Below are 15,783 nucleotides of genomic sequence, written 5' to 3' on the forward strand. Positions count from 1 at the left end.
ACTAACAGCTGTAGTGGTGAAGATGGTAATGGAATAAGGGAGCAAGAGCAAACCTTGGTTTAGCTGGATATTGGCTGGTTCAAAAATACTTTGAAAAGCTATGAACAAATAAAAAAAGAGACGCCTTAGAATGGAAGGACCATATCAACTTTAGCTACAGCATCGCTATCTCCAATGCTATGTCAGCAGAGTTCTGTCTAACCTAGGAAGTTGTTAAAGTTCCCGTGAACGGTCACCTATTCTGTAACCTAGTATTAAAACATGCCAAGCTAGGCTCTGCAGACTGTGGGAACCACACATTGCTAATGTCACCTGTAATATTTCTTGTTCAGCAAATTAGCACTAGCACTAACGCGAGAAACTCTAACTGTAGCTTAGAGAGGTCTTTTCAAATATGATTCATGGATTGTTCATGCAGAGGTAGCTCTTACCTTTTGACATTTCAGATTACTATGCTAAGAAAAAGATGTGTCACTATTTTAAGTGATTTTTTTTTTAATAAATAGGTTATTAAATAAAAGCAGAATCCAAGTTCCTGTATTTACAGGAACAGCAGAGGAAACCCAGACAAGGAAGAAATGATAATTTATTGCAATTTCAAATCACTTTTACATGAAATTCTTTTCCATCAGGTGCCTGATTTTGCTCTGAATTTATAATTATCTCCACCCTGTTTTCAGTTTGAATGTCTCTCCTTTTGCTCTGTAACTATTTCTTACATTGCCATTTCATTCGGGGAGGTGGGTAGCAGTCAGAACTTTTCACAAAGTGATCACTCTATATCTGACCAATCAGTCTTCATCCTCAAAGGAAACCTGCACAACAAAAGACAAACCCAGGTGCTTTAATTCATAACTTTGCTAGACACTAAAAATCACGGGCTTAAGACACTGGATTTATGGTTTAATACAACAACTTGTAACCCACTAATCCCCCTTTTTATCCTATGACAAGTGTATTAACAGGCCGCTTTACCTTGAATGGTTCCTTAGAATATGTGCCACCTACTTGCGCTAAACTATCTGTTCAAGCTTATATTTAGCTGGGACACTTTGAGTACCTTTCCCAGACCTGAGGAAGAGTTCTGTATAGCTCAAAAGCTTGTCTCTCTCACCAACAGAAGCTGGTCTAATAAAAGATATTACCTCTCTCACCTTGTCTTGCTAGACACATTAGAACCTTCTAAGGCCTACTGATGTGCCAAATTGCTGTGTTCCTCTTTACGTCCATCTCGGTGACATTCTGAAAGCCAGCGCCATGTGAGTGTTCCTCAAAAGATGGATTAAGGACCTGATTCTAGAATAATAAATCAGTCTGCGAACTCTCCACCCTGCTGCACTGTATGAATGACTTGTACTTGCATTCGGGTTGGAGAGAACTTGGTATGGAAGGTCAAAGAAACAATAGCATATGGCCCTTTAATCACTGCTAGCCTAGGCACCTGAGGTGGTTGTGCATGTGAAATGTTGCCTTTTAACTCCAGAACTAAGGACACCTTTTTGGCCTTGTTTACACTAGAGAAATCTGTCATGCTAAGTGCTTGATTCTCTAGCAGCATGCCTTTAATATCCAATCTGTCCACACTCTAAATGGTTTCCAGTGGTGCACAGCATTCAACATGATTACTGTGGAAAAGGCAGCTGACTTCATGACTGGGTATTTGGCATGCTGGGGAACAGATTTCCCATTTGAATTTATTCACAAGTAACAAGATTTTTCTTGATTATTTTGATGCAAGTGTCATAAACAGATAGCTAAGGGTTAACGTCTCTTTCACCTGAAGCACCTGACCAGAGGACCAATCAGGAAACCTGATTTTTTCAACTTTGGGTGGAGGGAATTTTGTGTCTGAGGTCTTTGTTTTCTGTCTGCCTGCTTTCTCTGAGCTTTGGAGAAGTAGTTCTGTTTCCTAATCTTCTGTTTCTAAGTGTAAGAACAAAGAGATCAGATAGTAAGTTATATGGTTTTTTTTCTTGGTATTTGCATGAATATAAGTGCTGGAGTGCTTTGATTTGTATTCTTTTTGAATAAGGCTGTTTATTCAATATTCTTTTAAGCAATTGACCCTGTATTTTGTCACCTTAATACAGAGAGACCATTTGTATGTATTTTTTCTTTCTTTTTAAAACCTGTTGGAGTTTTCTTTACTGGGAAATTTCAGGGAAATTGAGTCTGTACTCACCAGGGAATTGGTGGGAGGAAGAAATCAGGGGGAGATCTGTGTGTGTTGGATTTGCTAGCCTGATTTTGCATTCCCTCTGGGTGAAGAGGAAAGTGCTTTTGTTTCCAGGACTGGGAACGGAGAGGGGGAGTCACTCTGTTTGGATTCACAGAGCTTGTGTCTGTGTATCTCTCCAGGAGCACCTGGAGGGGGGAAGGGAAAAAGGATTATTTCCCTTTGTTGTGAGACTCAAGGGATTTGGGTCTTGGGGTCCCCAGGGAAGGTTTTTCAGGGGGACCAGAGTGCCCCAAAACACTCTAATTTTTTGGGTGGTGGCAGCAAGTACCAGGTCCAAGCTGGTAACTAAGCTTGGAGGTTTTCATGCTAACCCCCATATTTTGGACGCTAAGGTCCAAATCTGGGACTAAGGTTATGATAGCAAGTCAACTAGTTTAGCTATTAACCCTTTAGTTACCATGATGAGCCTTCTCCATGTTTCATAGAAGTACTTCTTGAGTTTCCTCCTGGCCTTTGTCCTCTCCACCACATTATGTGATGCACAATCCTATGCGGAAATGATTGATCCAAAGGCAAAAAGGTAAGAAAATCCTGTGGGTGATTTTTGAGAAGCAGAACCAAATTGTGGTGTTTATAAGGCACTAAACTCTGGCTCTGAACAGATCTTTTTGCAGTGATAAAAATATGAGTCCCACATGGTAATTGATGGATTTAGCGTCACAACACCCGTGTGAGGTAGGGCGGCGCTATTCTTTACAGTGGGGAACTGAGGCACTGAGAGGCTAAGGCCCAGATCCTTAAAGCATAACAGCTGACGCACTGGGTCAGACCATGGTCCATCTTGCCCAGTTTCTGACAGTGTCCCATACAAAGTTTCTGTAAGTGTGTACAGAACAGGACAATTCTGGAGTGTTCCACTCCCGGCTTCCGCTTTTGGCAGTCAGAGGTTTAGGGCATTTAACTCAACATTGCTTATGTGCTTATAGGCTGCATTGATAGGGATGGAGTCTTTCATAAATTTAATACGAGATGGAAGACCAAGGATTGCTTCCGCTGTACCTGTAGCAAGCAAACAATAGAGTGCTGCAGCCTGTGAGTACAAATTAAATACACAGAATTTTTTTTTGCAGGATTCAAAACCACAATGTTAGATTTCTTTGGAAAACCCCAGATAATACCCTGAAAACACAGCTGTCTCAAGACACATTTTCACTGCTATCCTGGTAGATGATCTACAGATCTTTAACCGTAAACTAAATACTAAAAGATTTGGGGGTCATAACTGATAATCAGCTGAACATGAGCTCCCAGTGCAGTGCTGTGGGCAAAAGAGTTAATGTGATCCCAGGATGCATCGAAAGGGGAATCTCAAGTAAGAGGAGAGAGGTTATTTTACCTCTGTATTTGGCACTGGTGCAACTGCTGCTGGAATTGTGTGTCCAGTTCTGGTGCCCACAATTTAAGAAAGATGTTAATAAGTTCGAGAGGGATAAGAGAAGAGCCATGAAAATGATTAAAGAATTAGAAAACATGCTTTGTAGTGATAGACTCAAAGAGAAGGCTAAGGGATGACTTGATTACAATCTGTAATATTTATTAATGGGCTCTTCAGTGCAGCAGAGAAAGGTATGACACAATCCAATCGCTGGAAGTTGAAGCTAGACAAATTCAGACTGGAAATAAGACAAATTTTTAAGGGTGAGGGTAATTAGCCATTAGCCAACAGTTTACCAAGGGTCATAGTGGAGTCTTTATCATTGACAATGTTTAAATCAAGATGGGATGTTTTTCTAAAAGACCTGCTCTAAGAATAATTTGGGGGAAGTTCTATGAAGTTCTCTATTTTACAGAGGTCAGACTAGATGATCAAAGATTCCAAGGCCAGAAGAGATCAATGAAGAAACAAATTAAAAGGGTTTTTAAACAATGAACTTTGGAACCAGACCCAGATTTATAACCCTCCAAACTTCATGAGGTATTTACTCTGGGATTTTGGTTCAAAGTTAGCACCAACTGAAAAATTTGGATCAAGAATCAGATTCGAAACACCCTGATTTAAATAGTCTCTTGTTTCAAAACATTAGATTATCCTACCTTATCTATAATGCTCTAATTTACACTATATGGTAGTTGCAGTTCATGGTAGAAATAGCTGAGGTAGAGAATGCACCTCCATTTCCCTCCTCCCCTCCATACATACTTTTTTTTTAGTTGCCAGAGTTCTTTAAAATACTTTTTCTTTTGTGAGTGGAGTGAAATATTCTTTGCTTGGTCTGAGCCCAAATTTAATTTCTGCTATTCCAGCCATCTTTGAATTATGGAATCAGGGCTGGGCAAATAACTGATTTTTTCAGTTTGGCGTCAAACCAAAAAGACATTTGTTCAGGATTGAACAAAACATTTCTGAAATAAAGTTTTTTACTTTTTCATTTCACTTCTTTTTTGGGTTTAGCAGTCTTCTAAATTAAATTTAGGCAAATCCCAAAATGAAAAGATCTTTCTGAAACAGAAGATTTTGACATTTCCAATTTTTCTTCCCTTGATCTTTTTTTTTAGCTGAAACTATTTGCCAAATTTGACTGGAATTTACAAATAGCTTTGGTTGATCTGAATCTGCATATTTCAGCAAAATATGCCCCCCCCAACCCAAACAAAAAAAAACTATTTGCATGAAAAAATTTGTTCATTTCTTCAGGGAACCAGGAGGAGCCCTATGTTTGTAGGTGAAGCTGCCCCGTGTGCAAGCCATATTTTCAAAGGTCATTTCTTTAGGCATCCCTTGGGAACACTCTCGATAACAGACAGACATCTGGCATGAACAGGACTTCTCAGACATAGTGCATCAGATGAAATGTTTTAAACATCTAATCACACAGATGCATATATGTAAATATGCATTTCAGCGCAGGTTGTTTTTTAAAAGCACACCTCACATTCATTTCAGTGGGTATCTAGTTATAAAAAATAATGGCTCCTACTTATAAAGTGCCTATTAACCCTCACAGCACCCAAGTGAAATATGAGATGTAAGTGACTATTGTAATTAGCCACCTTCCTGATGAAAGCACATGATCAGTGGTGTGCAGGAATTTACATAAGAATGGCTATACTGGGTCAGACCAATGGTTCATCTAGTCCAGAATCTTGTCTTCCGACAGTGGCCGGTGCCAGGTGCTTCAGAGAGACTGAACAGAACAGGGCAATGATGGAGTGATCCATCCCGTCACCCATTCTGAGCTTGGCATCCCTGATAGTTGCGACACCCACAGACCTGGAAGGGAAGCATTCTAGATGCTCTGATCGTTAGAGACTTAAAGGAGCCTAACACTCAGCAAGGCACAGGAATGACACATACAAACTAGGATCATTAACTAAAGATCTATCTTTGCCCTTGCTCAAGCTGGTAGCAGAGACAGGACATAAGAGGAAGTGATTAGGATTCTTGTTGTGTTAACCACTAATTCATTTGGTCTTCAAACTGTTATACTGTTAAGGGCCTGATTCTCCACTCTGTTACTTGAGTTTTCCACATGCATAGTTCCCTGACTTGTTGATATCAATGAATCGATGCTGGCACAAATCCAGAGTGACTGAGTTGAGAACCAGGCTCTATATTTGTCTTCTGTCCATGTTACCATGACTAATCTCATGCTCCTGTGTTTGGTTTGTCTTTCCCAATGACAGTTTAGCTATACCCACTTCCTACGATCAATGGAAGTGTAAACACATTTTCCATGCGAAGACCTGCCGCTACACTGTGGTGGAGAAGGCTAACCCCTCCAAACCCTGCAAGGTCCAGGGTTGAGTGGCTTAACAGCCAACCCATTCAGAGTCGATGCCCTGCTGAGCTCTCCTCCTTTCAAAAGCGTGATCAACCTCTGTGTGATTTCTTTTGGATTACACACATTCGTGGTGTCGTTTAACTCAGCATTTTACTCCAGCTTCCTCCCTTTCCTCTCCATGTTAATTGTGTAGCAACTGAATGTAGGAGAATACTAGGCCTGTGCTGGGTTGGATTCTAGAGTATTTCTATTACTAATCCGTCAGCATTGTCCAGCTAGGAGCATAGATCTGGTAAATTCTTTTCTGATGATCAGTGGATCAAAATAAACTTAGACATGAGGCATCTTAATAAAAATCTGTGTTTTTTAATTTAAAAAAGTGGTGAGAAGCCTTCTCCTGCCTTCTATGCCATCACTGTCACTAAGAGCCCAGGGCCCACATGATGGGAACACACCTACAGTAAAGAACTCTACAACTGGGGTTCTCAAAATGGGGGTTGGGGCCCCTCAGGAGGTCACAAGGTTATTACATGGGGGCTCATGAGCTATCAGCCTCCACCCCAAGCCCTGCTTTGCCTCCAGCATTAATAATGGTATTAAATATATTAAAAGATGTTTTTAATTTATATGGGGGGGTCTTACTCAGAGGCTTGCTGTGTGAAAGGGATCACCAATATAAACGTTGGAGAATCGTTGCTCTACAAGAACCTTTACTTTCTTTCCAGCAGGGACTGTTGTAATAATTGAGATGGAATACATGGGCCCCAAAAGTCAAAGCTATTAACTTAACCCAGTCCTTGTCCAACATTAATCCATTTTCAACAAGGGTTCAGGGTTTGAGATACAGGGAGCTCAGCCTGCTTAGTGCCATGGCAAACACACGAGGACATTCATGCCGAAGGTTAGAAATGTATTGACAAACGCATAAAAGGAAAAGAATCAAAATAAGGTAAACAACCCTAAAACTGGTATTGAATCAGAGCCTATTAAAAGTCTCTTTTCTTTTTGGAGACACTGAATACTGGTTAAAATCTCTTATTGGCTCAAACAGTCCTTCTTGGTAGGGAAGAAAGGGGTTAGCGTTGTTAATCTGGGAATCAAAGTCACTTTTCTGTTTAGACAAAAACAGACAGGCACTGAAGGGAGAGAAGAGATAGGATAGTAAAGATGAGGAAATACGCTTTTGTTGATGTTCTCAGTGATACAGGGCATCTGGTTAGTTATGGACTGATGCTTTAGGCTGGCAGGAGACCACAACATCTTGGTTCTGGACCCCAGGTCACCTCCCTGGTCAGGGACATCATCTGGTTGATCTGGTCAGATCCCTCTCCATCACTGGTCCTTCTGAGGCCAAGCTGGGTGGACAGTTTCATCTTGCTGTGCTGGTGCTGTGCGGTACATTTGGTTTCGGAATCAGGTGAAAAGCCAAGAGACAGGATATGAGGAAGATTGTGCGGGACAGAAAGGAGGACATGAGGGAGAGGAAGACAGAGCAGGATTTCACATGTATCAGGCTGGGTCCTTGCTGGTGCAGTGATCATAGTCAAGCATCCCCACTGGAGTATCATGGTCTGGTGTCGTGGCAACAATCCTTCTGCCACAACTGTACTATTTCCTCCTCCAAAATCTCTTTTTAAAAGGCCTCAATAAGGCAATGAGTGGAATGATCCAGCCACTCATTGTCCACCATAAGAATGGCCATACTGGGTCAGACTAATGGTCCATCTAGCCCAGTGTCCTGTTTTCCGACAATGGCCAATGCCAGGTGCTTCAGAGTGAATGAACAGAACAGGCAAGCGTAGAGTGAGCCATCCCCTGTTGCCATAAGCTGGGAGTGGGCAAATAATTAGGTCTAATTTCCAGTCTTCTACTCCTCTTGTTTACCAACCATAATCTTAACATGGCCCTTGAGTGGTATCAGTCAATGCTTACTACTTAAATTAAATGTGGTCCTTCTGTCTTCATTGTCCATCTTTTCTTAAAGAGTTTTCTATTACAGATCATTGGGACAATTCACAAAACCTTCACTCACTTTTCACTAGTTAGGCTAACAATTAAAATAGACCCATATATTACAACACCTCTGAGCTGCTGCTGCCCGTTCAGGCCTGAAGAGGGGATATTTTATGGACACGTCTGTCCTCTCCGTGGGCTGGTGTTGTCTAATGCACTCTTTAGAACAGACTCAGCCAATGACTAAGTAGCAGCAGCCCATTGCTATGTCCAAGACACAGCCTAATGCTGATGGAAGCCTCCCACACCTGCTCTCACATAGCTGGAGCCAGGAAATGAAGCCGAGTCTCTTCCCTCAGCATTCCCTGAGAAACACCTTCATCACCGGTAGCTCTGCAGTAACTGGGGATACAGGAGCGCAGGATTGTTAGGCCTGTTTTAAACAAGGCAGAAAGAGGGGAGATTTAGTTTAACACTGCAGGAATTTCTAGGTGTCATTCTATGGCCTGCTTGCAATGGTCCTTTCTGGCCCATGGCAGAGTTCTGGGCAACAGCAGCTGTATCAGCACTCTGATCACTGGCTCATCAATTAAATCTGTGGGGCAAAGCTTGGCCTAATTGATAGCTATGGGCAGGGCCGGCTCTGGCTTTTTTGCCAACCCAAGCAAAAAAAAAAAAAAAAAAAAAAACACGCAGCAAACCTGTGGGGCGGCCGGAGTGGCAGAGCAAAAAAAATCGTGCAGGGCAGCTGGAACGTGAGTGCAGGGGGACTCCCAGCGCTGCAGACGTGCCCCGGGCAGCAGGGGGGAGGGGGGGAAGGAGCGGGGGGGGGGAGAGAGAAGGAGGGTGGCTAGGGCTTCCGCCGCGCCGCCTGCCGGGAGGGCTCTGCGCTGCTCCGGTCAGCGGGGAGGGAAGGACGCGGGCTGCCCTGCTGGGCTTGCTACAGACCTGGCACCAGCTGGGGTAGACGGAGTGTGCAGCCGGCTCCCAGCAGGGCCCTCCCCTCCTCCGCCCCCTGCAGGGCAGCCAGAGCTGTGAACTAAAAGAGGATTTGAGGGAATAGTGCCCCTTAGAATCTGCCACCCCAACCATGAGCTTGCTCGAGCTGGTGCCTGGAGCCGGCAGGAGAGAGCTGCCAGGCTAGTCAACCCATTAAGCCTAGAAAGTAGAAAAGGCACAGGAAGGAAGCGGTTGGGGGAAGAGAGAGGCTGGGAGGCTCTTCAGAGTCAGCGCCAGGAAAGCTCTCTCAGGGGGAAGATGCCTTCTGGCTCCCCATTCCTCGGCTGAGTGAACTAAGGAGCGTATGCTAGTGTAACGACAGAGCTACACAAAATTTGTAAAGGTGGTAGGGAGAACACTAAACAAATTGCCCAAGGGGTTTGATCAGAATGAGGTTGCTGAATGGTTTGTGGCTAGAAAAGACTGGAGCAGGATGCCACCTTATCACATGGCCATTAAATCTATGAACTCCAGTAATTTGTCATGTTCTTTTAATATACAGCAGAAGGCAGAATGGAGTTGTTCTGAAACGGAACATGAAGAATAAGAGGGTTTATGTATCAAAGCGTCATTAATGCCTATTTTGCTTCACTAAAAAGCTTAAAAGGTGACCAGATATTCAACAGGATATTAACAAGGGGAAAGGAATGCATACTAGAAGTAGGGAAAGAACAGATTTGAGATAAATTTGATGTATTCAAGTCAATAGGGCCTGATGAAATTCACTCTAAGGTATTTAAGGAACTAGCTGAAGCAATCTTGGAGCTGCTAGCAATTATCTTTCAGAACTCCTGGAGGACAAGTAAGGTTCCAGAGGACTGAAGGGGAAATGTACCTAATTTTGAACAGGGGAACAACGCAAACCTGAGGAATTATAGATCAGTCAGCCTAACTTTGATGCTAGAAAGATACTGGAACAAATTATTAATCAATTAATTTGTAGAGGACAATAGGGTTATTAAGAATAGCCAGTATGGATTTGTCAAGAACAAATCATGTTCTAATTTATTCCTTTGACAGGGTTACCGGACTAGTGGATAGGAAGAAAGCAGTAGATGTGGCATATTTTGATTTTATTAAGACTTTTGGCACAGTCCCACCTGACATTCTCATAAGCAAACTAGGGAAATGCAGTCTAAATGAAGTTACTAACGGCGAGTGCACACCTGGTTGAAAGATCATACTCGGAATAGTTATCAATGGTTTCCTGTCAAATTGGGAGGGGAGGGGATCTTGGTTTCTGGTGGGTGTACAGCATCCACTAATTTTTCCCGTGGATGCTCCAGCCCCAGAGAACCGAGTTGGCTTCTATGCCTCAAAGTTCTCCTTCTATTGTTTTTCTCAAAGCAAAGAGACTTTGTATTGAACAATTCTTGTGCTACACACAGCCCCAGAAACACAAACAAACAGACTCCAGAGCCCACCAGTAGTTGTAGCCTGCAGCTCTCTGTTCAGATCAGCAGCTGCTTGGCCCCCATTCCAACACGGAGTGACCTTTCATCTATTCAGCCACCTTCCACAACCTCAGCTGCTTCACAGGCTCACTGTTAGAGGCTCGCGGTGTATATGCACAATATTGTATCACAGTGGAACTTAAGTAAATAGCAGGAGACAGCATGCTCCTCGCCCTTACATTGGCACTACACAGGAGTTTTAAAATACTTCAGAGGGCTGCATAAAGAAGGGGTAATATCTGCTCTCAGCTGCCAAAGCTTGGCCAGTGGGTTCATGTACTGAACACAGTGTATCATAAATCTGAAGCCCCTCGATGAAAGGTACTGTAAAAGTTAAAGTACAGGTATCCAGAATGGGATGTTTTGTTTTGTTTTTCCTACAAATGTGTGGGAATTCGTTCCGTATACATGGGAGGGGCAGTAATTCTGGCTGGAGCTGCATAGAGTGTGTGCAGATTCTGTGCAAGCTTCTCACTCTACTGCTTTGGTACTGCCTCGGTACTGCCTCTTCCCCTACAACTCTCTTGCCCTGCCCCCCACAGGCACTCACCAGTTGTCCAGAAACGGGACCCAGCACACATAGAAGATAATGTTGACAGTCACTAGGACCTAGGAGGCAGTGTCATTGAGCTGCCTGCCAGCCTCAGCCCAGGAGAGGGACAGAGGGAGCCTCTTCCCTCCCTGACAGCTAAACAGAGCCCTGGAGAAATTAGGGGGGCGGATGACAGTGTCTGCTCAAACTACACCCATGGCTGGCACAAGTTCCCATGGTAACCGGATTTTTAGAGTCCGGTCACCAGTGTTAACCAGATACTTGGTAGTGTGTTCCTGCAGCAAGGGGTGGGGGGAAGCAGCTGGCTACCAGCTGAGCTCCTACCAGGCTACAGAGGGCTTCTTTGCCTTTCCTGCTGGCAGGAGCGCTCCAGCAGGGCTGTGTGAGCAAGCTCGCTCCCCACCTCACCCTTCTCTGGCTGTGTCCCCTGCCTCACCAGTAGGGCCTAAAAAATATTAGGGTCTAAGGCTATAGCCTTATTAGCCTAATGGTTAATCCAGCCCTGGGCCTGTCTAGAGAGAGGGTAGAGGCGATGGCTGAAGGGATATCAAGGGCTTTTCCTATCTCCTGCATGTAGGGTTTGATGAGACAAGCCCATGATGGACTCTCACAGCGATGCTGATGATTAGGATTCCTTTGAAGATGGGATTTATGGCTCTGTGGCCTGGAGGTGTCCTGGAGAATTAAAACCCCCTTCTTTCAGATGCTGTGAGTAGAATAGCTCCATGGACATGATGCTGAGCCAGAGAGTGGAGCTGTGGAGGCCCAGAGGGGTATTTAGGAGTCTGGACAGGATGTGCCTGACTCTGTTATAGGCCACTGTTGTAGCACTGGGTTTCAGAACTGCCTCCCACCTACAGGACATAATGTAGATGCTGGGCCAATCTGGGAGGCCAGGAGCTCTAAGCCTGTGCCCAGGCCACATTCTCATCAGCAAAGTAATAAGGATGCTGGGCTTTGGAAGGATGAAATCAACATACAGATTTCACAGAGCAGGGGGTGTTGTTTAGGGTTCGCTATGAATAGGGCTGTGATTTTGTAACAGATCATGCAAATTGTGAATTTAAAGTCTGTGAAACTGAGTGGCACTGCGACCTGATGTGCAGAATCACAGCACCACTCAGATTTGGCCCATCTGCCCCCTTCCGCCTCACCTTTCAGCACCCTCTGGCCACTGCAGTTAAATCGAGGTGAAAAAATGTCAACAGCAAGAGAGATGGTTCTCTTTGTGCAAAGATGTTTTGTGAGAGGACAGATGTGGACTCAAGGATGACAACCTTGTGATGTACAACATGGTGCTTCAGAATTGTGGATGACGAACTCTAAGTACCCAGTGGGAGATGACAAATGCAAGGCTGGCCAAGACAGTGGAAGAGAGAGCTGCACACAAGGTGAAATAAAGGGTGTGATTTTTCCTCTCTCTTGATCCCCTGATTATGATGTAAATGCAAGTCCAACCTGGTAGGGCTGGGATGATGAGCCATGAGCTAAGATGAATCAGATTTAAAGGGCCTGGGAGCAGGGCCTGGCTGCCTAGCTGAAAGGATACTAGGAGTGAAGCAGGGCTGGGGAAAGCCAGAGGATTAGGGGAGCTCCTGGCTGGCAACTCCCCAGGCTGCAAGGCCTGGTTTAAGGCGTAAAATGGTACTGGGCAGTAGAGGAAGGAAGCAGGTCCGAACCCCCTTGCCTGAGATGAGTGGCTTATACTGCAGTCTGCCCCAAAGACTGGGGCTAGATGGTGACTGGCAGTAGCCCAAACTGAGGTGAGATGGGGTTAGTGGGTGAGGGTTCCCCTGAGTGGGGAGACCCAGAACCTGAAAGGGTGGGGGTACTGCCAGGGGGGCAGCAACCCAGAGGAAGGGGCACCAGGGTCTGGGAGGGACACAGGGGCCCAGCAGTGGCGGATCACCGGCCGACAGGGGGCACTCTGATGGCTGGAGAGCTAATTCCCATGGACAACCAGCAGGAGGTGCCGCCAGGTGAGTCTGCACACCTTTGCAGGGGGGGGTTAGGTGGAGGGCACTGTGGCTCTCAGCCTGTGGCACAGGTAACACTTTGTGGGCCACATATGTGGCTCACAATGGTAAACAGGGCAAGAACCACTACTTTAACTAAAGCTATTTCTAATCAAAAGTAGAGATATTATTAAGTCACCGACAGAAGTAGCACTGTGCAAAGTCATTTATTAGCAAAGCCCAAGACAGGGCTAGAGAAGGGAATTCCATACCAAATCTCTGCTTTATACATAAACCTTGTGCAGCATTTATAGATCTTAAGTATGCATCTGTTCTGAGAAATCAGAATATATTGCAAATTAAATACTTCAGATACCTGAGGCAAGTTTAAGAAAAAGTGTTGGCAGTACATGGTCGAGTGACTGGTTAAAAGTCATATCTATTTCCAACAAGTACTAAGCAAGGTTAGAATCACAGAACCATAGGGTTAGAAGGGACCGCAAGGGTCATCTAGTCTAACCCCCTGCCAAGATGCAGGATTTGTTGTGCCTAAACCCTCCAAGACAAATGACTATTCAGTCTTCTTTTGAAAACCTCCAGAGAAGGAGATTCCATATCTTTGTACCATTATTTGAAGATATAGTTGGATGGATAACCTGGACACTACAAGCAGTGTGCATCCCATGGCATTTAATACACTCTTAGCCCCTATTTTAGGCTTATGCCCTCAATCTCTTTTGCAACTGGTTTCTTTATTTCTAGGGCACCACTAAATTCATGGTCCATTTTGGGCAATTTCACAGTCATAGGATTTTTAAAATAGTAAATTTCATGATTTCAGCTATTGACTCGCTTTAGAATTCCACCACTAGGAAGCAAAAGTTGGGGGGGTTCTCCTGGCATAAGGAGCCACCCCATCTGCTAAATAATCCTTGTCAGACAGTAGGATGCCTTGGGGGTCATTAAAATGTTTGTTTGCCTGTTCAGTGCATCAGATTGTGCAACAAATATCAGATTTAATACCATTAAAAACAAAACCCATAACAGCCTCTCCCTTCTCACAAGGTCTTCAATTCCCTTTGCTCACCCTCTCAGAACACTGTGCTGGACTCTGTTTTTCCAGTAGTGGCCCTTCATAGATAGGTTTCCCAAATAGTGCTGCCTTTTTTCCTATAGTTAGAAGAGGAATATGTTAAAATGGGCAAACAAAAGAAATTAGAGAGATTCCCCACTCCTTCAGCTCCTACTCTGTGTAAGAACATACAGACCCAGGCCAGGGGTCTTATCAGAAGATAATGGAGGTGATTTGCTAAAATATTGGCAGCATGTAATGGACTACGATATAAACAGCTGTAACTTTGTTGGTGCTGATGTCTGCATCAGCCCCTTATATGAGTTTTCATATCAAGCCGTGACTGATACAGCTTGCTGTGACGCCAGCTCCACACCATGGAGAGAAAAGAACTCTCTCTTAGGGCCAATCTTCCAGATGACCAGACACACCGAAAAAGGTGGTGTTGGAGTCATGTCATTGGCTTCAGACAAGATGGGTCTGAAGAAGAGCTCTATGTAAGCTGGAAAGCTTGCCTCTCTCACCAACAGACGTTGGTCCAATAAAAGATATCACCTCCTCCATCTTGTCTCACAAAGAGAATGGGCTTTTCCAAGGAGACTTTATGCAGCTGAAGCACAATTCAGTCACTCAGGAAGTGCTTTCTTTCAGCCCACTCAACTTATTAAAACAGAAGAGATTTGCCCAGCAAAAACAATTCTAGTGTGGGTGAGAAAGAGCATGCACAAGCGAGAGCTTTCCCTGCCTGCCTACTAGCCAGTTTCCCCTTTCTCACATAGAAGGCTTGTAGCAGTAGAGTGTACCCATCTTAAGAGGGATCAAATAATTCATCCTAGCCAGGAAATCAGGTAATTCACTCCTTCACTGCTCCATTACTTCACTGAGGACAGACTGGGTAATTTTCACAGCTCTGAGAGGTTTAAATAGACCCTTTCCTTGCTGAGCACTGACGTCTATATATCTCCTAGCCCGCCACAGATCTTTGGCCTACAGAAAGCTGACCACATCTTCAAACAATATGCTTCCATTTTGACACTCAAAGGGGGATAATAAAACATTAAAAAAAAATCTTAAAGTGCCTCGTACCCTTGCCTAGCTGCTCAAAGTGTTGAAGTTCAGATACAGCATTTTAAAACATACAGCATTATTGTAAGGGTCCATAAGAAAATCCATCCTCAAAACACTAAACAGCAAGAAATTGCATGGGTTTGTGAAACACATGAGAAGGGAGAAAACATTGATTTTTTAAGTGAACTTTGTTGCACATGTGAGTTGACATTCTACATTGGCCTGAATCAATTGACCTGATGTTCAGCACGTGTGGTCTACTGCGGGGCAGAATTTGTTTGGAACGTGGGGAGGGACTGGACTCAGCATTTGTTGGACAGATAACCTCAATTTTTCAAACTGCCCTTTCAATTTCATAAGATTGTTGGAAGATTTTCTTTCAGAACCTCAACTCTCAAACACATCATGGCCCAGAAGCCCCAACTATGTTTCATTTAAGGACTGGCTGGAACTTTAGGGAAGGCTGGCTGGCCAATTATAAACTTGTTCAATAGGGATTTGGGGAATGTCAGAGCTACATGAGATCTCATGTGCACACTAATCTTTGAGCATTCTAGGATGGCCACTGAAATCTCAGTGAGACATGGCTGAGTGACACCTCCAACCCTGTTTTGAGATGTGATTATGTTCCCTTCTTTCAGGGCAGGAATCTCATGGTCACCTAGTTGTATATGATTTTACAGAAATTATAAACCCAACCCTGCAGGGACCAAAAGCACTAGCAAGACTCCTGCCCTGATCAGCAGCAACAATTCCCATAGAGGTTTC

General features: G+C 44.1%; 1 protein-coding gene across 3 annotated transcripts in view; it reads left to right on the plus strand.

The window, feature by feature from the left end:
- The window catches only part of LOC127054257 (beta-microseminoprotein-like), a 50,482-nt gene that overhangs the window by 1,411 nt on the left and 33,288 nt on the right, over nucleotides 1-15,783 (plus strand). The window contains exon 1 of one of the 3 annotated variants that reach the window (XM_050960333.1): nucleotides 3,184-3,271. The exons of the other annotated variants lie outside the window; for them this stretch is intronic. The gene's annotated coding sequence lies outside the window, so the exon portion shown is untranslated. Of the gene's footprint in view, nucleotides 1-3,183; nucleotides 3,272-15,783 lie in introns of those variants that run through there. 3 annotated transcript variants of the gene reach the window in all.

Source organism: Gopherus flavomarginatus, chromosome 6, assembly GCF_025201925.1.
Source record: "Gopherus flavomarginatus isolate rGopFla2 chromosome 6, rGopFla2.mat.asm, whole genome shotgun sequence".
In the NCBI taxonomy this organism is placed as follows: domain Eukaryota; kingdom Metazoa; phylum Chordata; order Testudines; family Testudinidae; genus Gopherus; species Gopherus flavomarginatus.